General features: G+C 38.6%; 2 pseudogenes; one reads left to right on the forward strand and one right to left on the reverse strand.

Annotated features, from left to right (window-relative positions):
* LOC128663905 (mortality factor 4-like protein 1) overlaps positions 1–24637 on the forward strand; it is a 25061-nt pseudogene extending 424 nt beyond the window's left edge.
* On the reverse strand, positions 10630–10915 carry LOC128663906 (dynein light chain roadblock-type 1-like; annotated as a pseudogene).
* Positions 24638–27753: the final 3116 nt, after the last annotated feature.

Here is a 27753-nt window from a genome sequence, read left to right on the forward strand (position 1 = left end):
TTTCCTATGCATCATAAAGCGTGAATACTACTTATTAGGAATAATTTATACAAAGTTTGGGCAAATTATAAGGAGCCGTAGAGAACTTAAAGGTGCTGTGGGATAGAGGCCTTCATTACAAAAAAAAAAGACGAGTAGACTGGCCTCATGGGATTTCTTTTCTCCGTTTTTTGTTACTCTAATGCTGCCGGTTACTGACATGCATGGGTTTTTGCTACATGTGTACCGTGCTCTTGTCTGAGACTGCAGCGTTGTTCTATCTGCGTCCTCTTGCGAGCTGTATTATCTGGGAACGAAACAAAAAAATCTATCAAAATGATCATAGATTCTTTTGTCCTCTCTCAACCGTTTCCCGGATAATTAGAACAGAGGTTGGTACATCGGAGTACTTTAGAAAAAAAGGGGCTGTTGAGATGATTGAATAATTTTAATATCTCCCTAAGGCTATATTCGTTAAATATGACAATAAGCCATTTATGATAGTACATTTTAAAAATGATTACCTGTATAAGATTGCATAAACATCCCTGTTTTAGAGAGATACAGTGCATTGTGTAGCAATGTTTTTGAAGGATCTTTTTTGATAATTGGCTCCCAGTGCCTGGTAAGTTGAACTGTTTAAATGCACTTTAAAAAATAATAATAATCTTTGGAGTGCATACTTTGTTTCCTGTTTTATTTAGGAAGTTGACATAAAATGTAATTACAAGGGATTTCTGCAGTTCTACAATAAACATACTAGACCCCCCCCCCCCCCTGCACTAACATCTTTGCTGCTTTATGTGGGTTTGTTGCTAGTGTAGCTAAACCTGGGCTCAACAAAACCGGGGGCATTGGAGCTACTGGCTCCTAGAATTTAAGCCTTGGCTCCTAACTTTGTTTTGACGCTATTCTCTTTCATACACACACATACTACTGTCTGGCTCCTAAATAGTCTTACTGGCTCCAATTTTAAACAGATTTGTCAACCCCTGGACAATAGTGATCCACTGTGCCCCCCCCCCCCCCCACACACACAAAGCCTCCATTGGTTTGTAATTCCTTATTTGATTATCTGTTAGATAGGGATAGATAGGTGACAGGGGCACTCCTGCGACGCCTATAATGTTCACGTCCATTTATTAGATTTGGGGAAATAACCCAATTGTCATACTTAAATTACAGGAAAATGGCACAAAATACTGGAAGTATATGGCAACGTCATGTCAATGTATGTAGTAATTTTTATTTTACAATCTAAAAGTATCTTACATTGTTTGTGAAAGAATGGACAGATTATTGCCCTTTGGCAATAAGTATGAGCATTATTTATAAACACTCGTGGCATGCTATACTTTGCTCCTTATGGCTGACGTTATTGGAGGTGATTGTTTTCCTTCCATATATGGGGACTTTGCTTTTAATAGTTGGTATCCATTTGCTTGGTGTGTGTCTATACAATCTGACATTTGTCAGTCAACAGTTTCTTGTCTTTGTACTTTGGAACTGTACCTCTGTTTAGCTGAACATCCATGGATATCTGTATAAATATAGCAATGTTGCTAGTGGATCACCTCTGTGCTTCTTGCATGAAATGTATGGTTGTGGCATTTGTCCTGTATGGTTTTAAGTAGTCTTCTATTCTACATGGATTAAATGTGGTAATTTTGCTTATGGTTATGGCTGTTTAAGTGTTATCTACTACCAGTGTACCTAATTGCGATGCTTTCCGTGTTGGATGTTGTGGTTTGGGGCTGTAAATGTGTGTTAAGCGAAGGCTTAGTTTGCGGGGGTGTTAATATTACAAATACATGTAGCTGATTGCTTGATTTAATTAAACATTTTAAATGGACATATTCATGCAATAATTAAATGTGATTTGTTAAAGAATTTTATTTTTGGGCAGTGCTTCCAGAGTGGTTACACAATTAGTTTGGATCAGGAGGCACAAAGCATTGCTGCTCCTCAGCAGGGGATGGCTGGTCAGCCAATCATGAGTGGTATATGCATGTTGCTTTCAATCACAATCTGGGTCCTGCTCAGTATTTGCTGTAGCTATCCTGCTGCTGGAGCCTTGTGGGGGTTAAAGTGATTTGTAAACTTTTGGATTGTGCTGCACAGTATATAAAAATATTCCAAACATGGTCTTTCAGAATTTTTTTTTTTTTTTTAAATGGTGCTTCATTTGTCAAATATTTACCATATAGTGATGCTAAACATTTGTCTGTACCTCTGCCCTCGTCTTATACTTTATTTAATTGAGCCATGAAGAATCTGACTTCAGCCATTATTGCGTGCCTCACTTGGCATCCAGCTTGTGGGGCAAGCAACGATTGGCTGAAGGCGGGTTCATCATCACACAGCTAAATAAAGTATACAATGCGGGCAGAGGAACGGCGCAATGTTTACCATCACTTTATATTTGACAAATGAAGCGTCATAAAATTTCATGAATGTAAGATACCCTGTTTTGAGTAATATTTTTATGTATTGTGTAGCACAATACAAAAGTTTCCAATCACTTTAAACGGTTATCAATGGGCAATAATGTAGTAAGTTCTGACCTAGTGCATTTAGTTAATGCACTATCCTGTCCAGTTTAACTGTTGGAGGTGAACTTGCTATCTTTAAAGGCCCATTATAGTACAAAAATTACATGCAAGAGAACGTAATGTTTGTACTATCATTTCGGCAAATCTGTATTGGACCATCCCACAAAGAGGCTAAACACACAGGGCTCGATTTATCAAGCTACGACGGACAGGGGCATATATATGCGCTCCCCGGTCCGCCGCAGCTCACCTCTGGCGGTCAGAATTTACCATTGTTCGTCTGCGCTATTTTCCGCGCTCGTGCAGTGCTGGCTGTGCACTGCCAATCACGTGCCGGCAGAAGCTGTCAATCTCCCCGGTCGGATGAGACTGGGGGGGGATCAAAATTCTCCACCTAAGAGGTGTAGAAGTGGCTAGGAAGCAACAGTCTGACCACTACTTGATTAAGTGTGACTGCAGGTTCTCTTGTGAGAACCTGCAGTCGCAGAGAGGCGAAGGGCTTGATAAATCAAGCCCATAGCAGTTTTGTGAGTCAAGGAGACTGATGCATCCGAGCGGACAGCTGGTGATCCAGTCAGCAGCCCAATTTTTTAAGCTGTGTCAAGTGAATGCTGCTGATTGTCTCTCTGCTAGTGACCACTCTGAGGCAGCAGTTCTCAGCGGCTCCCAAGGAGTATTCAAACAGTGTTTAAAGGGCCATAATAGTTGCAAAATGACATGCTTTAATTCATTGGAACATGTCATTTTAAGACTGTCAAGCCAACCCTGCACTACTGTGTATTTAACCCCTGCAACGGAGGTAAACGCACAAAAGCACTGCAGTTCCTGAGTAGAAACCGCCACTGATCCAATCGGAAGCTTTTTAGTCGCATTCATTTGTAGCACTGTTTCCTTTAACACAGGGCATGATACATTTGTTTAAAATCTAGGAGCAAGCCTAAAATTTGGGGAGACAAGTTTGATATGTAAACATAATTTACCTAGAACTCCCTAACAGCAGTAATAAAATAAATTGTTGGTAGACATCCAAGGATTAGAGGTTCGGTTAAATAGCACTTGCTATAGGGTTGACACCTCAGCCATGTTTCTGTGGACACTTATGAGTTGCAATGTGCTGAAAGAAACATGCATTGTTTTTGGACAGCTCTATTCATTTTCCTCTCTGCACGCCCTGCAGCATGTGTAACTCATAAGTACCAGGAAAACATGGCTGGGATGGGAACCCTAACTTGTTGCAGTGTTCTATCCAATGCAACTAGTGTTTCAAGGGGAACAAAGGGGTTAAAACAGCCCAGTAACTGCATCCCATATAAAAGCCTTGCTACAGGACAGCTAGTTTTTGTTGGTGTTTATAAGCCACCTGAACAGGAAGCAAGGCATGAATCCAGTGAGCTCCACTGAATGTTCAGGCCATAGGCAACTGTTTCAGGTCTGAAAAAGATAGCTGAATATCCATTGGGCACGCCAGATTCACCTGCTAGTCACTTTGTATTCTATACCCAGCATCCACCAACATCAGGTTGCATGTCATTCTGGGAATTGTATTTTGAATGTGGTAGGCTACTCCTATATTGGCTAATTGGATGGGATTCTGGTGGTAGTTGACAGTATGGGGTCAGGACTTAAAACAGACATGTCCTGTTTTAAAGCACCATAGGTGCATGGGTTCATAAAGAGCTATCTTAACATAAAGGATGAGTCATATGTGAGAGCATTAACAAAACAATTGTAAATGTGTAAACTATGATCAGGAACTCCTGCTAATAAACACCCTGCAATTAATAATTGTTTTAATTGACTCATACTTCTCAACCTGTGCAGTTTCCCTGTGAGACTCAATGTTCCTGACTTCTTTTGTTTCCTCGCAGGTTAGGCTCTTCCCCTGCTTTTGATGGACATTTACGTCATTGCAAGTTTTTTTTAGTAAGGAGACTCCAGAGTTTTCACTGCTTGGGTTGAGAAGTATGTTGATTTATTTACTAAAGGATTATTAGGGCATGTAAAGGTGGGCAGAAGGGAGGAGGGTGGTTGGGTACATAATCAAATTCTATATGGGTCTTTAGTAACATTGGTTACATTTGAAACTTTCTCTGATGTGAACCTGACTGAGCCCCCCATGGAGGAAGGAGAGCTAGGGTACATATCTGAGTATTGCACAGTTTCTTGCTTGCCTTGCCTGCATGTTGCTATTCTTGTACAGACTTTGTTCGACTCACACTATCATTCACTCCTGTTTATTAATAGCTTGCTTCTTTAACTATTTAACTACTAAGTCTCACACATACTGGCTACTACAGTCATGTTCTTGGGCACTGGCAATATGAATCAAGAATCCTCCATACCTAATTAAGCACATTGCCGTGAAGATCTTAGCTTGGGTTTAATAATGTTTCAATTTTATAAGATACGACTTTCTCAGAAATATTGTTACTCTTTCTGTGCCGGCCCTTATGGATTTAATTTGACCTGTTCTGCAAAGCAGCCTGGAACTTGTGTATAATTCTGTCTTACGTTTTTGGTTCTTTCATGTTTAGTAACTTCTCTTTTTGTCCCTCAGGTGAGCGTGTCTTGTGTTTTCATGGGCCTCTCCTGTATGAAGCAAAGGTAGGACTCATTCTTTTCAGTCTTCCCTGGCTCTCTCATGCCTTATTGGACAAGTTTAGGAACCAGCAATGCCTTATACTCTACTTCTTATGGGCCGTTTCTGACTGAGTAAGGGGCTTGACAAATCCAGGGAGATGAGTTTCCTAGAATGTAACTTTAGTTTTTTTTTCTTCTATTCCTCATCTGTCTACATACAAAATGTACTTGCTTCTACAACTGACTAGGTTGTAAAGGAACAGTGAAGATAAGATTCTGTGTTCTCCCCAGGAGCTTTTCGGTGTGTGCTGGTATTACTGACCACCTGACTAAAATTTTAGCCAATATTAAGCTAAATTGCATATATTATCATTGAATTTAGTTATGTTTAATTATGTAATTAATGTGCTTCGGATAGCAACTAATTATATATTGTAAAATATTACACTGCCCCTACCGACTGGCCAAATGTTTTGTGGAGAACACTGAATTCATACTAATTATTCATACAGAGTGTTAGTTTTAAGTAACTTGCAGTTTACCTTTACCATATTTGCTTTGTTTTTTTGTATCCTTTGTTGAAAAGCATAGGTAAGCCCTGGAGCAGCAATGCGCTACATGTCATGTAAAGTCCTTGGGGGGTCACAGATATCACCCGAGATTTTACAGGACTCCCCACCAAATTAAGTTTTAATTGTAAGTTTACATGCTTGGCACTAATAACTAAATATCTGTAGAATTGTGTAATCTTTGCACAAGAGGATTTATTTACATGTTCTTAAAGGTGCAGTAAAGCCTTGTAATTACCAGACATTCCTATTGTATTGATATAGAATAACATCTTGTTTGCTCAAATTGTTTTTCAAAGTTCCACCCAGCACTGAACTCTCCAAATAAGGCAAATTTGGACTTGAGTCTCTTGATAAACATAACATGATTGTCATGTTATTATAAAGAGCATTGTTTTGCAGTCTGTTATCTTTTAAAGCCAATTACATTAATAAGATATTACAAGGTTAGCCTTGGTTACACGAAAAAGGGTACAAAATAACGTAGATTGCAAAATTGGTTTAGTACACATTACTAAGTTTGTATTTTAAAAATCTCAAGGTGGTTACTTTCTCTTTAAATTTACTTATGATTTAACAGCTTTGGTTATTCCCATTTTATGGTTAGAAACTGGTATTTGTATAGGTTCACAAATGTCTTATTTAGGATGTAAGACTATTGAGGAGCCAATGATGTGTTTTCATGTCTCTATAGAAAGAATGGTAAAAGTTATGAAATAACCAGTAAATATTCACCAACTGTAGGTTTCTTGATTTGTCAAGCCCCAGGAGTGCACTAAAAATGTATAGCAAAATGATTTAGTTGTAAATGTGAAGAACACCAGCCCTTTGATATATTTTGACGTTCGACTTTATCCACTGACTGACAAACATCAATGATACTTGTCCACCCCTTATCCCAGGTTTAATAGGACTCTTGTCTCCTTCTCAGTGTGTGAAAGTTGCTATCAAAGACAAGCAGGTGAAGTACTTCATTCACTACAGCGGTTGGAATAAGAAGTAAGTTTATTAAAAGTTGTCAGTAATTAGGCTGTCTGTCTTGCTTTGTGTAATGTTTGTGAAGGGGTTAATCGCAAACTAGAATTTGTATCTGACAGTCACTCATCACAGGGCACCAGGCATCACAAAAGAATGGACACTGCGAGCAACTAAAGAGTCACCAAGCATGAGCGAGGATAGGAGTGTGATATAGATCAGGGGTGAGCAAAATTACAACATAGAAACAGCTAGATGTTTTTAAGGTAGTATTGTGCAATTTATATCTATAGTTTAGTGATTCTCATCCAGGTTGAAAGGGTTCATTGGGATGTTTAATCTCAGCCGAGGGTTATCACACAATCTGGATGCTTATGTATAATTTTATTTTTTTTATCATATTACATAAACAAAATAGGCTAATAGTGTTGCAGAACTATAAAAAGGTTGAGAACCAATATTATAGATGTTAGGGTGAGATATTTAAAGGGACAGTCCAGTCAAATTTTTAAACTTTCATGATTCAGATAAGGCATGCGATTTTTAAACAACTTTCCAATTCACTTATCACATTTTTTCTTTTTTTTTTCTCTTGGTATTCTTAGTTGAAAGCTAAACCTAGTTAGGCCTGTGCTAATTTCTAAGCCCTTTTAACTTAAAAAGAATATTAATATAACAGTGTTGGTTATGCAGTACTGGGGTAATGAAGGGATTATCTTTTTAAACAATAATATTCTGGAGTAGGCTGACCCTTTAAGCTTAGACTTGAAACCCAAAAGCTTTCTTTCATGATTCTGATAGATTATACAACCTTCCAATGATCTTTTATCTAATTAGCTTTTTTTTCTCTTGGTATCATTTGTTGAAAGAGCAGTAATGCACTACTGTGAGCTAAATAGTGGCATTTTCTTCCTTATCTTAGTATTTTTTGTTGAAAATAAGTGATGTAATCTCAGAAGCGTGCATGTGTCTTGAGCAATATATATCGAAGCAGTTTTTAAAAGTGTCTACATTTACAAGAGCACTAGATGGCAGCTCTAGACACCTACCTTATCTCTTCCAACAAAGAACACCATGGGAACAAAGCAAAATAAATAAGTTTATTGGAAGCTTTTTTTTTTAAATTGTCACGAGAATGTTTGGGTTTTGTATCCCTTGAACTGAAATCGGCGTAACACCCCAATTTATTCTTTCACATTGCATCACATACAACTTTAAATAACTTTCCACTTTTATAACATTTTGCTTTGTGCTTTGGATATCCTTTTGGAGTATCAGTGCACTATTGGGGGCTAGCTGAACTCAGTTTAGCCAATGACACAACGTGTGCAGTTACCAATCAGCAGCCTGCTCCTAGTTCTGTTTAACAAAGGATGCCTAGAGAAGAACTACAACCAGATAATAGATATAAATTTGAAAGTTGTTAAAAAATGCATGATCTGTCAGTTTAATTTTGACTGTACTATTTCTTTAAGTGACTTGATATTGACGGTTGGAGAACATTTTGATATGCGTTAAATTTACGCTTAAGAAAAGCATGCTTTTAATTGCATTCAATCAAAATTATACTTTGATTCGGATAGAGCATGCAAATTTTAAACAACTTTCTAATTTACTCCTATTCATTTTTTCTTCGTTCTCTTGCTAGCTTTATTTGAAAAAGCATTAATGTAAGCATAGGAGCCGACCCATTTTTGGTTCAGAACCTGGGTGGCAGTTTCTGATTGGTGTGTAAATGTAGCCACCAATTAGCAAGCGTTACCCAGGTGCTGAACCAAAAATGGGCCAACTCCTAAGGTTACATTCTTGCTTTTTTAAATAGATACCAAGAGAATAAAGAAATTGATAATCGGATTAAATTAGAAAGTTGTTTAAATTGCATGCTCTATCTGAATCATGAGTTTCATTTTGACTAGACTATTCCTTTAAAATACTATCCTGCTACATCAGTTTTGTTCTCTGCCGTTGCCTGTAAATATCCAAAAATCTGGTAGCAAGGCCAAAGTGAAAGTTGAAGCAAATACAAATCTATTAGGATATTTAAGCCAACAAGGTTAAAGGGGAATGCAAGGGAGAACAACTATCATTTACATTTAGTATCACATTTACTTTCTTTGTATCTTTGTTTGAAGAACAAAGCTTAATGGGCTCAGGAATGTGCATTTGTCATGAGCACTACATGGCGGCAGTATTTGCAACAATATTTCTAGAAATGTTATACATTGTTGTAAACACTGCCTGCTAGTGCTAAACAGTAATATTAACACCATTGCTAGACACAACCCGTGAGCTAAATAGTTGTGCATCTCAACAAAGGATACCAAGAAAAGGACTGCTCTGTCTGAATTATGAGTTTGTTTGTTTTTTTGCTTTTATGTCCCTTTAATTCTATAGTACATCTTATCTATCTTACAACTTGCTTTTGCCATTGTCCTATCATGTTATCGTAACCCTAGAATCAACATGAATGCAAATGGTAGGTGTTGAGGGTAACATTGCCTGCATCATCAAGGAGTGGAATGGGTTTATTTTGGTATATGTACGGGCAAGGCTGCCCAGTATGAAAGGGGATTGACCTTTTTTGCTTTGGGAGCTAGATTTTTTTTTTTTAAATTGTTTTTTTAACTGTTTGTGTAACAAGCAAAAAGTCTGTTTGTGCGTGGTTTGTGTGGTGGGAAGGTTTGCATACCAGGTGGCATGGTGTCTTGGAGACTCTCTGGTGATTTTACTCTCCTTTTCTGCAGCTGGGATGAGTGGGTTCCAGAGAGCAGGGTACTCAAATACGTGGACACTAACCTGCAAAAGCAGAAAGAACTTCAGAAGGCCAATCAGTAAGTATTGTCATACATTTTTGGGGGTGGGGGCAAGCACCACATCAGGGTTCTTTGACATTGGTTTGAATTTTATATATATATATATATATATATATATATATATATATATATATATATATATATATATATATATATATATATATATATATATATATATATATATATATATATATATATATATATATATATATATATATATATATATATATATATATATATATATATATATATATATATATATATATATATATATATATATATATATATATATATATATATATATATATATATATATATATATATATATAATTTTATTTTTTTTTTTTTTTTTTTTTTTTTTTTTTTTTTTTTTAGAGATCAGTATGCAGAGGGGAAGATGAGAGCAGCAGCCCCAGGAAAGAAAGCAGCTGCACTTCAACAGAAGAATGTAGAAGTGTAAGTTGTGGTTTTCTCTATTGTCTTAGTGTCTTTGTTGCTCCTTCGCTTTTTTTTTTTCATTCCTAGTTCCCTCTGTTTTAAATTGCTGTGGGATGATCCAATTCTTCTAGCGTAACCCTGTTTTTCTTACTTTCAGGAAAACAAAAAAAAACAAACAAAAAGGTGAGTTATTTTTCTTAATACTTACTTGTGTAACATGAGCAGCGTGTCAGTTTGGCTAATGTCCTTATCTCTTTACAGCCCCTGGGAGTGGGGAGGGCAGCAGCACCAGTGACACGCCCCAGCCGCCACGCAAGAAGCGAGCGCGGGTGGATCCCACCGTTGAAAGTGTGAGTACATTTTTTTTTGTAAAATGGATTTAATGTTTAAGCAAAGGAGTTTGAATAGAACATAAATTCAGAGCAGAACATAATACTTTTATTTTAGCTTCTAACCATATTAATATGGGGTGTAGCTTGTGTGAGTAATGTTCAGGGATTCTGTTAGGACATGCAGAACATGACAGCTTGTCTACATCCATTTGCTGTGTATACATCAACAAATGTACTTTAACAATGAGTTGTAAACATCATTTTATGGGTTATAGGTAAGCAAATATAGTCCAAGGCTGCAGCTTGTCAATTTTCCCCTCTTTAAAATAAAGAAAGAAACCATGGCAAATTAAATTTAACATAAAATACAACTTTATTGACAAGAAAGGATTCATTCTGTTGGCTGCTGAATGACAATTAGGAAATAGTCTTTATCTGGAGCAAACATGATCTTGTTCTTCTTGGCCCGAATCCTGAGGAAAGTCAGATCATTCTGAGGGTCTATATCCCTGACAGAACAAAGTGCCTTCATTGCCAGCTGGTGCATGAGGCCTGCATACTGCATTGTAGTGGGGTTATTCAATGTGCTCTTAATAGGAATGCCTTTAGAATTAACAATGATTCCTTGGACACCTTTGACTCTGGATCCTCTTAAATGTTTCTTCAACATCCGCCATGTTGGCTTCCACCCAGGAATAGCCAAACTCGAGTGTACATTTTTGTTTTTTTTGTTTTGGATGTGCCTTTTGTGGCAGGAGCAAGTTGCATGAAATGTCTTAAATGATCAACTTTAGCAACTTCTTCTCCGGTTTTGGCTTTAAATGCCCAGGAATGGTTAATACACTGAAAGAGAACCCAAAGCACAGCTTCGATTCAAGGTAAATTTATTTAACAAGATTCTCCATGCATAAATATTTGCACTGACATAAAAAGCAGGCATATCGTAGTCATGTGTTACCCCCAAATCAAAGGATCGTCTCAAGTCCTTAGACAGTCTAGTCAAAATTAAACTTTCATTATTCAGATAGGACTTGTAATTTTAATCAACTTTTCACTTTATATTTATCAAATTTGCTTTTTCTTGGTAGTCTTGAAACTAAACCTAGGTAGGCTCATATGCTAACTTCTAAGTCCTTGAGGGCTGCCTCTTATCACTTTTTTAAATTGCATTTCACAACAAGAGACTGCCATATAGATAACAATGTGTTCAGGCACAGAGTTATTTAAATGGGCACTCAATCAATATTAAAGGGACAGTCAACACCAGAATTTTTGTTTAAAAAGATAGATAATCCCTTTATTACCCATTCCCCAGTTTTGCAAAACCAACACTATTATATTAATACACTTTTTACTTCTGTGACTAACTTGTATCTAAGCATCTTCTGACCGCCCCTAATCACATGACTTTATCTATTGACTTGCATTTTAGCCGATTAGTGCAGTGTCTGCAACTAGCCACGGGCGTGATCACAATGCTATCTATATGTCCTACAAGAGCTAGCTCTCCCCTGCTGTGAAAAGTAAATAAAATAGAGGCGGCTTTCAAGGGCTTAAAAATAATCATATGTGCCTTCCTAGGTTTGCTTTCAACTAGAATACCAAGCGAACAAAGCAAAAATGTTGATAAAAGTAAATTGGAAAGTTGTTTAAAATGACATGCCCTATTTTAAAAATGAGTTTTTTTTTGGACTTGACTGTCCCTTTAAACTTTCATTATTCAGAAAGAGCATGCCATTTTAAACAACTTTCCAACTTCCATTAACTAAATGTGCACAGTCTTTTTATATTTAAACTTTTTGAGTCACTAGCTCCTACTGAGCATGTGCAAGAATAAGTGTGTATGCATTTGTGAATGGCTGATTGCTGTCACATGGTACAGGGGGAGTGGAAAAAGACTTAAAATTGTCAAAAAAAAAATCTACTCATTAGAAGTTCAGACTAAGTGCTCTATCTTGCATTTGTTTATTCAAATTTCTGTGACTGGTCCTTTAAGAGTTGGCATAACACAATGCTAAATGCAAGTCAATAGATAATAATAAATGCATGTCATGTGATCATGGGGTTGTCAGAAGGTTCTTAGATTCAAGGTAATCGGAGGTAAAAAGTATATTAATATAACTGTTGGTTGTGCAAAACTGGGGAATTGGTGCATCTTTTAAAACGATAAAAAAAATCTATTGTAGACTGTTCCTTTAAGCCCTCTTTTTTTGGCGTCTCCTAGAGAAAGAGAAACTAATTAGGAAACTCCAGGGCGGTGAATGAAATATGCTCCTTGTAAACCCAATTACGTGTTGGATATTCAAATGTCATTGGGTTTACAAGGAACACATCTATTTCATTCACCGCCCTTAAGTGAATGAAATAGATGTTGAGACGCCAAACAGAGCTTTTGGGGTTAATTACCCCCAAATCAAAGGTTCATCTCAAGTCCTTTGGTGTGAACACCTGGCTGTTATGTGCCTGCTTTTTATCATTTTAATGTGAGTATGTATATTTGAGTGAATCTTGTTAAATTTACCTTGAAACGAAGCTGCGCTTTGGGTTCTATCTTTTGGTGTAGACTTGAATCCAATACAAAGAAATACAGAAGTGAATCCGCCTTGCAGCAGTATTATAACATTCTAAATATACTTGAGCACTTTTTGTTTGCTTTTTTACAATTTTATTTTTTGTTTTGTCAGGAGGAAACTTTTATGAACAGGGTTGAAGTGAAGGTAAAGATTCCTGAAGAATTAAAGCCCTGGCTTGTTGATGACTGGGATCTCATCACTCGTCAGAAACAGGTATCCACTTATAACCATATTTGAATCTTTATTGTCGGTTTCTGGGCATGCTTACGTGACCAGGTCTCCTCAATCTCCTTAAATAGTATACGTTTCCAGATTCTTAAGCCTAAGTAAGGTCTTGGTAATAGTCCTTACAAAATTGGAATATTGTGTAATGGTATTTGTATGTTACAGGACAAACATCCTAGCACTTGATAGACAAAGCACTGTTTTAATGAGCAGTGTTGAGACTAAACAAAAGCCAAAACCTTTAGAGAAGCAAAATTTTGTAGAATGTTACAAATTAGTAGAGCAGTGTCATAATAGAAAAGTAATATATAATCTCCATGTTTACATCTTTTTATCAGCAAATTAAAAACAATACAATGATTACCAATGAAGCGAATATTTGTCTATTGTTATGCAACAAATATCAAGCGTGAGATGATGTAAAATCCTGTAAAGAGAAATGCCTATCAATTCCACATCTTAGATTAGTGGGGTTTAGGAATTGTGGCACTAGATAGTAAAACTGCATGCTTCTTGTGTAACTTGGAAGAGGTGTTGATAGGTAAATGATAAATTTGAGTTATTCTTTGGATATAACACAGCTGTCTGAAGTTAGACAAAGGTATTAAATGGACATTAAACACTAAATACATTTTATAAGCATAGTATTGAGGTTATTCAGTCTGTCATGGTTGACGCTGTTAAAATGTTTCACTACATTCCAGTTCTGACCTGTTTGCACAGGTGCAGCTACTCTCCAGATACCTGCAGTTTAACCTAGGTTAAATCATGGCAACACCCACGATTATAGGGGTTATATGAAAATAGTTTGTCGCTTTATTTGGACAGTGAACGTTGGGGGAGATGTAACATAATTATTTAGCATAAGTATCGCCTTTTGTTTGTATTTGTTTTGTGTAAATGCCTAATTTGTCACCTAAAGCTATACTTTCCTATTTTGCAAAGCTATTGTCTTCTCCACTGCTGTTTTTTTTTTTTTCTCAAATATTGGGTCACTGGCTCACTGTCTAATCACAGTGAGCCAGATTGTGCCATTCAACTACCTGTAGTTTGCTCCCGCACTAGGTAAAGTTTGAATGCATTTCCAAATCCATTGGTAACTAGTTATGACTATACGTGTACCCATGTAACCTATTCATATTATGAGTTCAAAAATCTTTCTTTTTTAAGACACGATGAGTCCACGGATCATCTTAATTACTACTGGGATATTCACCTCATGGTCAGCAGGAGGAGGCAAAGAGCACCACAGCAGAGCTGTTATATAGCTCCTCCCCTCCCACTCCATTCACTTTGCCTACATTAGTGATAGGAAGAGCTAAAGTGAGGTGTGTGTTTTTAGATTCTTCAATCAAGAAGTTTATTATTTTTAAAGTAGTACAAGATTGTGCTGCTTTGTTCTAGGGTGTAGCCGTAGTCCATATCAGTCTCTTCAGTAGGGCTTTGGTGGCTTTAGAGCAATGGGAACTTGTGGGACATAATTCTCACTGCGCCTCCCATGTTTTTGCTGCCCTGTATGCCTTAGTCTGCGGAAAAGTTACTCAGCATGCTTTTTTTCCACAGGTCAATGGGAGGGAGAGGACCTCTTAAGCCTGTGAGTTGCCTAGCTGTCAGGCAGAAGTTACGGTAAGTGCTACTTTATTTCTGGGGGTACCCTGGAAAGAGCTAGCACACAATTACCTATAAACAGAGTTAAAGGGACACTGAACCCAAAATTTTTCTTTCATGATTCAGATAGAGCATGACATTTTAAGCAACTTTCTAATTTACTCCTATTATCAAATTTTCTTCATTCTCTTGGTATCTTTATTTGAAATGCAAGAATGTAAGTTAAGATGCCAGCCCATTTTTGGTGAACAACCTGGGTTCTTGTTGATTGGTGGCTACATTCATCAACCAATAAAAAAGTGCTGTCCAGAGTCCTGAACTAATAAAAAAGCTTAGATGCCTTCTTTTTCAAATAAAGATAGCAAGAGAACGAAGAAAAATTTATAATAGGACTATATTGTAAAGTTTCTTAAAATTGCAGGCCCGAAAGAAATTTGGGTTGTGTCCCTTTAAGTGCAATAAAAGGACACTTAATCTGGGATACATACACTCCTAGTTAGGAGGGATAATGGACAGCGTTAGGTGCTGGTACTGGGGCTGGGGACCCATTTGCTCAGGTGGTTGTTCACTTTTTATAGGTCTTTTTATTCAAAGACGTTAACGTTTTCATTGTGGTGATAACACGCACACGATAGAGCTTCCAACTCGCACCATTTCCATTGCGCATCAGTCTGGAAGTTAGTCGGCATTTCCTGAGGAGAGGTGTAGAAGCACATGGTTTGTGTTAGCGCATGCATTTCTAACACCGGTAAAGGAAGCTTGTTCTGTGACTTTTTTAGACTGCAGTGCACCGGACCATGTGGTGATTGCGCCGTTTGGAATCTCTAGCTCCCGTTTTTGCTGGTCAGGTAGGAGCGCCTCAGCACAGCTTATGAGGTGCAAAGGTGTTTTTATTCTTACTCTAGGATAATTTAGTGGCAAAAATTATCATTAAAGCAGTAAAGTAAAATAGTTGTCTCTTTGAATTTAAAGAGACAGTAACGCTTTTTTTTGAAATATTTTTATTGCATAAAAAGATCAATTGTGAACAAATATGGACCAAGGGGCCTTGTAGGATGTTTCTTGCTCTCTTGTGTTTGGAAGCTAATGTGGAACCACCAATCCCTTTTTGTCCCACATGTATTCAGAGGACTTTAAATTTTAGGGATCATATTTTTATTTTTCTGAGCAAAAATTTTCTAAGGCTGATGTTGCCCCAGGGTCTTCTGACGGGGGTCCAGTTATGCCGCAGCTTTCTCCCCATACGTCCCAAAGTGTACCGTCCGCACAAGCAGTGCCCTGCACCTCTACTCTAGTGCCCGCTGGAGTTACTTTAAAAGACATAGCCTCTCTCATGTCTTCTACAATTTCTGATGAGTTGTCTGCTTTTCCAATGCTACAAGGCAAAAGTAAGAGGAAAGCCAAACATGCAGAAAGTGATGTTTCTGATGCAATGGTGGCAATCTCGGAAGTACCCTCCCAAGGACCTGAGGAGGAGGGTATTGAGGTTCCATCTGAAGGCGAAATTTCAGACTCAGAAAGTTCATTGCCTCTGACGGACTCTGAGGTTGTAACATTTTTAGGTTTAAACTAAAACACCTCCGCCTGTTACGCAGGGAGGTTTTGGGTACTTTAGACTGACTCCACGGTTGTGATTGCCCCTGCGAAGTCTAGTAAATTAGACAGATTTCAAAGTTCCTTCTTACTCAGACGTTTTTCTGGTTCCAAAGCGAGCTTCGGAGATCGTTACTAAGGAGTGGGAGTCCAGGCATTCCCTTTTCTCCCTCCCCTATTTTAAAGAGGTTTCCCATAACCGACTCATTCAAGGAGGCTTGGCAAACCGTTCCTAAGGTGGAGGGCGCTGTTTCCACCTTAGCTAAGAGAACTACTATTCCATTAGTGGATAGTTGTGCTTTCAAAGAGCCTATGGACAAGAAGTTAGAGGGTTTGCTTAAAAGCTTAATGTTCACCAGGGTCTATTACAGCCTGCTGCATGCATTGCTACCGTCACTAGTGCGGCAGCATATTGGTTTGATACTCTGTCTGAGTCTCTCAGGACTGAGACTTCTTGGAGATCCAAGACAGGATAAAGGCTCTGAAGCTAGCTTATGCTTTTATTATGGACGCTTCACTTCAGATTATTAAACTGGCAGCTAAGAGCTCTGGTTTCTGTCCTAGCCCGCATAGCCTTATGGTTAAAACCTTGGTCTGCGGACGTGTCTAAGTCTAAGCTTTTAGCGATTCCTTTCAAGGGAAAGACCCTGTTTGGACCTGGCCTGTCAGAAATTATTTCTGATATCACGGGAGGTAAGGGTCAACTAATCCCTCAGGATAAGAGAAACAAAAGGGACAACAGAGTAATTTTCGTTCCTTTCGAAATTTCAAGGGAAATTCTTCCTCAATCTAAGCCTACTTGGAGACCCAACCAGTCTTGGAACAAGGGTAAACAATCCAAGAAGCCGGCTACTGAATCCAAAACAGCATGAAGAGTATGCCCCCGATCCGGGACCGGATCTGGTAGGTGGCAGACTTTCCTTCGTCCAGGCTTGGGTTCGGGATGTTCAGGATCCCTGGGTAATAGAAATAAGCTCTCAGGGATACAAATTGGAGTTCAAAGGTTTTCCTCCCTGAGGCAGGTTTCTGCTTTCAAGATTATCTGCAGACCAGATAAAAGGAGAGGCGTTCTTACATTGTGTAAAAGACCTCTCCGCCTTGGGAGTGATTGTTCCCGTTCCAGTACAGGGACAGGGTTTTTATTCCAATCTGTAGTTCCCAAAAAAGAGGGAACCTTCAGCCCAATTTTAGACCTAAAGAGTCTAAACAAATTTCTCAGGATTCCTTCCTTCAAGATGGAAACTATTCGTTCCATTCTTCCTTTAATCCAGGAGGGTCAATTCATAACTGTGGATTTAAAGGACGCGTACCTTCATGTCCCTATTCACAGGGACCATCACACGTTCCTAAGGTTTGCCTTCCTAGACAAACACTTCCAATTCGTGGCTCTTCCTTTCGGCCTGGCCACGGCTCCCAGAATTTTCACAAAGGTTCTGGGGTCTCTGTTGGCAGTCCTTCGGCCAAGGGGCATTGGGGTTGTGCCTTATCTGGACGACATTCTAGTCCAGGCAACATCTTTTCAGCCAGCAAGATCCCACACCGACAGTATTATCTTTCCTGAGAGCTCACGGGTGGAAGGTAAATTTGGGAAAGAGTTTCCCTAGTACCGGATACAAGAGTCACTTTCTTGGGAAACATAATAGACTCCTTGTCCATGAAGATTTTTCTGACAGAAATCAGGAAATCAAAGATTATCAATACTTGTCTAGTCCTTCAGTCCACTCCTTGGCAGTCAGTGGCTCAGTGTATGGAGTTAATCAGGCTGATGGTGGCGGCAATTGACATCATCCCGTTTGGTCGTTTCCATCTCAGACCTTAGTTAAGCATGCTCAGGCAATGGAATGAAGACTATGCAGACTTGTCTCCTCTAATAACTCTGGAGCAGGAGACACGGGACTCTCCAATGGTGGTTGTCGCTGGATCATCTCTTCCAGGGAACCTGCTTTCGCAGACAGTCTTGGGTGATTGTGACAAGATGCCAGCCTTTTGGGGTGGGAAGCAGTATAAGGCTCCCTAAAGGCTCGGAGTTTGGACTCAGTCTGTTCTTCCTATAAACATTCTAGAACTGAGAGCAATATTAAATGCTGGCCTGGCTCCAGCTAGCTTCACTACAGTTTATTAGGTTCCAGTCGGACAACATTACTTCAGTGGCTTATATCAATCATCGGGGAGGAACGAGGAGTTCCTTAGCGATGAGAGGTAACCAAAATAATCCAGTGGGCGGAGACCCACTCTTGTCTATCGGCGATCCATATCCCAGGGGTGGACAACTGGGAGGCGGATTTTCTGAGCAGGCAGACTTTTTTCATCCCGGGGGAGTGGTAACTCCATCCGGAAGTGTTCTCCACTCTGATTCTCAAGTGGGGTCAGCCGGAATTGGATCTCATGGCATCCCGTCAGAATGCCAAGGTATCGATACGGGTCGAGGTCCAGGGACCCCCAGGCACAACTAATAGATGCTCTGGCAGTCCCTTGGACCTTCAGTCTAGCATACCTATTTCCTCAGTTTGTTCTTTTTCCTCGAGTAATTGCTCGAATCAAGCAGGAAAAGGGCTTTGGTGATCCTCAAAGCACCGGCCTGGCCTCGCAGGATTTGGTATGCGGATCTGGTGGAGATGGCATCTCTGCCTCCTTGGAGACTCCCATGGAGGAAGGACCTTCTGATTCAGGGGCCCTTCCTTCACCCAAATCTAGTTTCTCTGAAGCTCACTGCTTGGAGATTGAACGCTTAATTTTATCCAAGCGGAGGTTTTCTGATTCGGTAATGGAGACCATGGTTCAGGCTCGTAAGCCTGTAACTAGAATTTACCATAAGATTTGCGTAAATATCTCTATTGGTGCAAATCCAAGGGCTACTCGTGGAGTAGTGTTAGGATTCCTAGAGTTTTGTCTTTTCTCCAAGAAGGTTTGGAGAAGGTTTTATCGATGAGCTCCCTAAAGAGTCAGATCCCGGCCTTATCTATTACACAAACGTCTGGCGAATGTCCCAGATGTAAAATCTTTTTGTCAGGCCTGTGTTTAAACCAGTTACTCCTCCATGGAGTCTTAATTTGGTTCTCAAAGTTCTCAAAGGGGCTCCGTTTGAGCCTATGCATTCCTTAGATATTAAGCTATTTTGGAAAGTTTTATTTCTAGTTGCTATTTCTTCTGCTCGGAGAGTGTCAATGCTCACGGCATTGCAGTATGAATCTCCTTATCTTATTTTCCATTCAGATAAGGTAGTTTTACGTACTAAACTAGTATTTCTTCCTAAGGTTGTTTCTGATCGGAACATTAATCAAGAGATTGTGGTTCCTTCCTTGTGTCCTAATCCTTCTCAGGAGGAAAGACTTCTGCACAATTTGGACGTGGTCCGTGCTTTAAAGTTTTACTTACAGGCGACTAAGGACTTTCATCAGTCTTCTTTGTGATTTTCTCAGGAAAAAATAAGGGACAGAAAGCTACGGCTACTTTCTTTTTGGCTGAAGAGTATCATACATTATGCATATGAGACTGCTGGACAGCAGCCTCCTGGGAGAGTTACGGCTTATTCCACGAGGGCTGTTGCTTCCTCATGGGCGTTCAAAAACAAAGCTTCTGTGGAACAGATTTGCAAGGCTGCGACTTGGTCCTCTCTCCACACTTTTTCAAAGTTCTACAAATTTGACACTTGTGCCTCGGCTGAGACCGCTTTTGGGAGAGAGGTTCTTCAAGCAGTGGTGCCTTCGGTTAGGTTCCCTGTCTTGTCCCTCCCGTATCATCGGTGTTCTCTAGCTTAGGTATTGAATCCCAGTAGTAATTAAGATGATCCGTGGACTCATCGTGTCTTAAAAAAGAAAATAATTTTATGCTTACCTGATAAATTTCTTTCTTTTTAGAGTCCACAACCCGCCCTGGTCTTAGACAGGTTGTGGCTTATTGTAAACTTCAGACACCCCTGCACCTTGGCTTTTCCTTTCTCTTCCTAACTTTGGTCGAATGACTGGAGTGGGAGGGAAGGGAGGAGCTATTTAACAGCTCTGCTGTGGTGCTCTTTGCCTCCTCCTGCTGACCAGGAGGTGAATATCCCCGTAGTAATTAAGATGATCCGTGGACTCATTGTGTCTAAAAAGAAACAAATTTATCAGGTAAGCATACATTTTCTTTTTCTGGGTTTTTCTACCACAGGCTTATCTGACGGAACAGCAAAGCCCCTTTAGTTGTTTATATGTTTGAGAGCCAGCTATAGCAAATTATGTAACTTGCATTGTTTTAATATGCAATTAAAGGGATACTAAACCCAACATTTTGCTTTCATGATTCAGATAGACTTAGAGCATGCAATTTTAATAAACTTTCTAATTTACTTTTTTTTCCATTTTCTTGCTATCTTTATTTGAAAAAGCAGGAATCTAAGCTTAGTATTCAGCGCCTTGGATAGCGCTTGCTGATGGGTGACTACATTTAGCAACCAATCAGCAAGTGCAACCCAGGTGCTGAACCAAAAATGGTCTAGCTCCTATGCTTACAATCTTGCCCTTCAAATAATTATGGCAAGATAAAAATGTAGGTATCCCTTTAAGAAAACAAGCTATATCACTTTGTATAAATATTTTTACAAATCCCCTTTTACAAATTTTAGTTGTAGTTTTCCCTGTATTCAGATTGTGTTAATCTTTCCAATATAGCTCTTTAATCTTCCTGCCAAAAAGAATGTGGAAACTATTCTGGAAGAGTATGCTACATACAAGAAATCCAGGGGGAACACTGATAATAAGTAAGACCTGTCATTGATCACTTGTTCCATTTATCTGCAAAAGCAGTGTTTACATGAGGTTATGCATCCGCTTATGCTGACATTTTGTTGTAGGGAGTATGCAGTGAATGAAGTTGTGGCTGGAATTAAGGAATACTTCAACGTCATGCTGGGCACACAGCTGCTTTATAAGTTTGAGCGTCCCCAGTATGCGGACATCCTAGCTGACCATCCAGATGCTCCAATGTCCCAGGTGTATGGTGCACCCCACCTTCTTCGACTCTTTGGTTAGTAGTAATATGCATATAACTGTCATGTCTTTCTCCTGTACTTTTTCTTTTCAAGAAGATAATTCTATTTTGTTTTGTTTTCAGTACGAATAGGAGCCATGTTGTCATATACTCCTTTGGATGAAAAAAGTCTGGCATTGCTACTGAACTACCTTCATGACTTTCTTAAGTGAGTTCTGATTTGCTTAGGCTTATAATGCTTGCTCTTTTGCATCAAGGGTTAACACTAGACACATGCATTAGGCATTCAATTTGGATTTTATGTCTCTTTAACAATGGTGGTGTTTAATGCTGCTGTACAACTTATATCTGGATATGCAAGGTAAGCGGTAAGTACTATTCTTACATGAAAAGGTGATAAAATAATGAAAGTATACTGCATTTATTTTACTTTGCATAACTAAGCATTTTTAGATTAAACTCAAGTGTTTACTGTCCCTTTACTTGTTTAACACTGAAACCAATGTGCTTTGGATAACTCAAGTAACAAATTAATTGCTTAACTTGTTGCACACATTTTAAAGTGAAGGTCAACTTTGATGAATGAGAGACCTTTTTTTAAAAATATTAAAAACAGGTTCACTTTCAGTCATCAAAGTTTATAAAGCAGCTGTTTTGTTTAAAAACTTACCTCTCTCCTCTTTACAGTTGGAGCAGCTTCCCCCGCCTGCAGATCCTCTCTTCATACGTCAGCAATGACGAATCCGGATTCCTCCAATTGATTGGAGGAAGCCGGATTCTTCATAGCTGACGTATGAAGAGGTTTTGCGGGTGGGGGAAACTGCTCCGGCTGTTTAGAGTGAGGTAAAACAATTTTTTAAACAAAACGGCTGATTTATAAACTTTGATGACTGAAAGTGCCCATGTTTTTAATAGTATTTTTAAAAAACAGGCTTTCATTTATCAAAGTTGACCTTAACCTTAATGTTATCATTATACCCGTTAAACATCAAAACAATATATTGGCTAATCTAAAGTCTGTCTAGTCATAACTAATCTTTAATGATTCAGAGTGCAATTGTAAGCAACTTTCTTATTTACTCCTATTTTTTTTTTCTTTGTGTTCTTGCTATCTTTATTTAAAAAGCAGGAATATGATGCATAGGAGCCGGACCATTTTTGGTTGAGAACCTGGGTTATGCTTGCTTATTGGTGGGTAAGTGTAAGCTTCCAATAAGCAAGCGCTATCCATGGTGCTGAACCTAAAATGGGCTGTCTGTTAAGATTTACATTCCTGCTTTTAAAATAGATAGCAAGAGAACAAAGAAAAATTGATAATATGAGTAAATTAGAAAGTTGCTTAAAAGTTCATGCTCTATCTGAATCATAAAAGAAAAAAATTGGGTTCAGTGTCCCTTTAGGAATATAAGCAACTTTCATGATAAAGTAAATACTATAATATCTGAAAATAAGGGTCAGCAAGTGGGGAAACCTGTTAACTACAACAAACTGTCATACTACAGGCACCCTCTGTAAAGTGCTCAGATATTTATCGTCACAGAATGGGCAGCTATATTATAAATGATACCCTAGGTGTAGAACAACTTGAAAAAGTCTACCCAGAGTTTCACTGTAAATATAGTAATAGTGAATGCAGCACTTTCACTGCTAGTAACCCAGAATCTTCTGAATCGAGGGTTGTGGTGGGGACGTGAAGCAGTCCAAAACATGAGTGAGCAGATTCAAGGCCTTCCTATCTTTTGGTCAGTCCCCATACAGTTTAGCTGAAGAGCATAGGAATGTCCTCCTGCTATACTAAACTTATTTTAAGAAGTAACCCCGAAAAGCCCAGTTTTAATTAGCTCCTTAGAAATATGTAATACTGCAGCAGCTGTAAGGTCCAGCCCCATTTTTTTTTTTTTTTTAAGTGGGGCTTATAAAGTACCAATGACAGAGGTATTTTTTTCCCCATTTAAATCTGCACCACTTTTGTATGTACCAGGTTTGAAACGGTTCTCCTGAGATACTTTATACCTAATAATAATCAGTGCTTTCAGTTATTTGTTCTAAGACTTATTTCCTGTATTTGTACCCTAACAGTCCTTTTATAATATTGCATATTTTCTTTCTGCCATAGGTATCTAGCCAAGAATTCTTCTACATTGTTCAGCGCAAGTGACTATGAAGTTGCACCCCCAGAATACCACCGTAAGGCAGTATAGTGATAGAGGAAACCTTGCAGTAGGACCAAACTAAAAGCAGGCTGTAACAGACTTCTCTATCACTAGATTGATCTAGGTCACAGTCGGCTGCCCAATCTATGCTATCTATACAATGGAGTGGAAGAATACCAGGGGTGTCATTATGAATATGGGGAAAATGTTTATATAAACATTTAGCTGCTGGATCAGAGCAATGTTTAGCATCTGGATGCTGTTGTCACCACTAAGGTGTAATTTGTACCTGTGTGGAACCACCTTGTCCTTCACCATCTCTGGCCCCCACTTGATTTCTAAAGAATTGTCTGACTTATGTGGATATTCATGTTATGTTCACTGACACTTGGAGTATAGCACAGATATGTTACTGATGGAGGACGTTAATGCTCAGTGTCTGCTCATTTGATAGAATGCTCTATGCTGTAGACATCCACGTGGAGTTGTCTTTGTTGCATTTGCTGTTCAGCTCTTCCAATGTGAATGTGCCAGCAACTGCTTTATTCATGTGATGCTGCAACTGGTTCATGCTGCTCAGTTGCCACTTGTTAATCACTCATATGGAAGGAATTCATGGGTGACATTTAGGACACGTCACTCAACATTAATCTGCTACTGTATCTTCAACACCGTTTTTTGTTAGCCCAGTTTAGGGCAGTGTGGGAGCAAAGAGAAAATGGAGCATGATGCGTAAACAATCAAATCCGCTGGACGGAGGACCAAAATTATTGCAAGATATGTTAGCACTTGTTCTTTTCCCTCCTCTCCAGAATTACTTACAAAAGGAAAGTTTTGTCATTTCATACTTCGTGACCTGTTAAATAGTCAAATAACTATGACAGAATTAGTGCGATGTGCAGGTCTGTTAGTTATTTGCCAGTTTATCTGAATGTGTTATGAAATGCTGACTGTTCCTCTACACGGATTTGACACTTCATAGCTTGTTTGATATACTGTCCTTTAAACTGTTCACTTGCTCTGCACTCATTTGTTGAACTCGTTCTTGGAGTTGAACCTTAAAAAAATATGTTGAACTTTAATGTCTGAATCTTGTGGTGTTTTTTGACATTTGTTAAATGCTGCTTTTCTTTGTATATATTTTTTTTATATATAAATATATATGCTGCAAGTACCTTTCAGTTAAGTGGTTATGTTAATGCATGGCTACATAGTCTGTTCAGTTACGTTATGGCTTTATGTAAAATAATAAAATAAAAAGTAATTTAACTTGCAGCCTGAAGATTGTTGCATATTTTCATTACCATTTTGTTTGGCAGTGACATGCAGTGTCTGCCTGGTAGGGCTGCCACTAGAAATTTTGGGGGCCCTGACTTGACCATTGATCAGGCCTCCCCCCACCCCCCCGCTCCTTTGACATGTGCTATTTTTGACGAAGTGACTAAAACGTATATGCACTTTATTCTTAAAGGGACACTGAATCCATTTTTTTTCTTTCGTGATTCAGATAGAGCATTCAATTTTAAGCAATTTTCTTCGTTCTCTTGCTATCTTTATTTGAAAAAGAAGGCATCTAAGCTTTTTTATTAGTTCATACTCTGGGCAGCACTTTTTTATTGGTGGGTGAATTTATCCACCAATCGGCAAGAACAACCCAGGTTGTTCACCAAAAATGGGCCGGCATCTAAACTTACATTCTTGCATTTCAAATAAAGATACCAAGAGAATGAAGGAAATTAGATAATAGGGGTAAATTAGAAAGTTGATTAAAATGTCATGCTCTATCTGAATCACAAAAGAGAAAAATTGGGTTCAGTGTCTCTTTAATTGTCTATTTAAACTTGGAAATGTTGTAAAGGTAGTAACACCCACACACAGAAACGGACACACTCATACACTGAAACACACACACACACATAAGGATTCACATATAGACACTCTAGCAGACACGCAAAGAAACACACTCAGACATAGACACCCAAACAGACACTCAGCACTTGTTTACATTGACCTGACAAGTAATGAGGTAAACTACAGTTTTGCAAAAAAGGAGATTTAGAAAACAAAATATGGAGTTCTGATTATCTTTTTGTAAAGGAAGATGCCAACTAAATGACAACAGCATGCAGTGGCTGAAAGGAAGGGCCCTGCACTGCCTAAACAATTTAAAGGTTAAATGGTGGATTGGTGACTTCCGGAAAGGTCTGTCTCAAAGTCTGTAGAAAGATGTGAATAATCAATAATAAGGTCAAAATGTCCTAAAAAGGAACAGACAATGGACACACATACATACATACATACTCACTCACTCAATACACTCAATGCACATACACCCAAGGAAACACCGACAGACAGCCTCAGAAAACAGACACCAACAGAAAACAGACGTACACACAGAGAGAACCACATAAAACACACATACACACACAATACAGAGATACCCACAGAACACATACAGACATAGAGACAACCACATAAAACAGACATACAGTACATACACACACCCTCACAGAGACACCAACAGAAAACACACACCCTCACTGAGACATCCTCAGAAAACATACATACACACCCACCCTCACAGAGGCATCCAGAGAAAATGCACAAAAAATATACACACCCTCGCAGAGAGACCCACAGAAAAAAAATACTCATAGAGTGTGCAAACAAAATTCTTTGAATTCAAAATTGTACATTAATGATCTGGGTAGATGGCTAGATGAAGAAAAGTACTTTCTCTTGTTAAGTGTGTTCAGTCCACGGGTCATACATTACTTATGGGATATATTCTCCTTCCCAACAGGAAGTTGCAAGAGGATCACCCAAGCAGAGCTGCTATATAGCTCCTCCCCTCACATGTCATATTCAGTCATTCTCTTGCAACCCTCAACAAAGAAGGAGGTCGCGAGAGGAGCTGGAGTTTTTACTTAACTATTCTTCAATCAAAAGTTTGTTATTTTAAATGGCACCGGAGTGTGCTGTTTTTCTATCTCAGGCAGTAGTTAGAAGAAGAAACTGCCTGCGTTTTTTTTCTATGATCTTAGCAGGCGTAACTAAGATCCACTGGCTGTTCTCGACATTCTGAGGAGTGGGGTAACTTCAGAAAATGGGAATAGCATGCAGGGTCCTCTGCAAATGAGGTATGTGCAGTACTTTATTTCTCTTAAATGTATCCAGTCCACGGATCATCCATTACTTATGGGATATTAACTCCTCCCCAACAGGAAGTGCAAGAGGATTCACCCAGCAGAGCTGCTATATAGCTCCTCCCCTAACTGCCATTCCCAGTCATTCTCTTGCACCCAACGAATAGATAGGATGTGTGAGAGGACTGTGGTGATTATACTTAATTTCATACCTTCAATCAAAAGTTTGTTATTTTATAATAGCACCGGAGTGTGTTATTCCTTCTCTGGTAGAATTTGAAGAAGAATCTACCTGAGTTTTTCTATGATTTTAGCCGGAGTAGTTAAGATCATATTGCTGTTTCTCGGCCATCTGAGGAGAGGTAAACTTCAGATCAGGGGACAGCGGGCAGATTAATCTGCAAAGAGGTATGTAGCAGCTTATTATTTTCTGACAATGGAATTGATGAGAAAATTCTGCCATACCGATATAATGTAAACTCAGCCTTAAATGCAGTAGCAGCAACTGGTATCAGGCTGTCATGTATGTATATTTTACACTTCAGTATTCTGGGGAATGGCACTTCACTGGAATTATACTGTATGCATAAAACTTTAGCCTAATTTGCAGGGACTAGCAACAGGCTTTTTAATAACACTCAATTTATTAATGTTAAACGTTTTTTGCTGGCATGTAAAATCGTTTAATTTTCTGAGGTACTGGTTGAAAAAATGTTTTGGGCACTATTTTTTTCCACTTGGCAGTCGTTTTATTTAATTTATGACAGTTTACTGATCTCTCTCACTGTTATGTGTGAGGGGGAGGGGCCTTTTTTGGCGCTTTTGCTACGCATCAAAAAATTCAGTCAGAAGTTTATTGTCTTCCCTGCATGATCCGGTTCATCTCTACAGAACTCAGGGGTCTTCAAAACTTGTTTTGAGGGAGGTAATCACTCACAGCAGAGCTGTGAGATTGTAGTTGACTGTGATAAAAAAAAACGTTTATTTCTGTATTTTTATTTTTTTATTTTTTTTTTCTGCTATCAGGGTTAGTTATCCTTTGCTAATGGGAGCAATCCTTTGCTAAAATTGTGTTTTTTACAAAGATTTGATGCTATAACTTTTCAGTTTATTAATTTTCAACTGTCATAACTTTTTCTGTGCTTCTTATAGGCACAGTACGTTTTCATATTATAGTAAATTACTTGAAAAGTATTTCCAAGTTGCTAGTTTATTTGCTAGTGTGTTAAACATGTCTGATTCAGAGGAAGAT

Source organism: Bombina bombina, chromosome 6 (genome assembly GCF_027579735.1).
Source record: "Bombina bombina isolate aBomBom1 chromosome 6, aBomBom1.pri, whole genome shotgun sequence".
Lineage (NCBI taxonomy): Eukaryota > Metazoa > Chordata > Amphibia > Anura > Bombinatoridae > Bombina > Bombina bombina.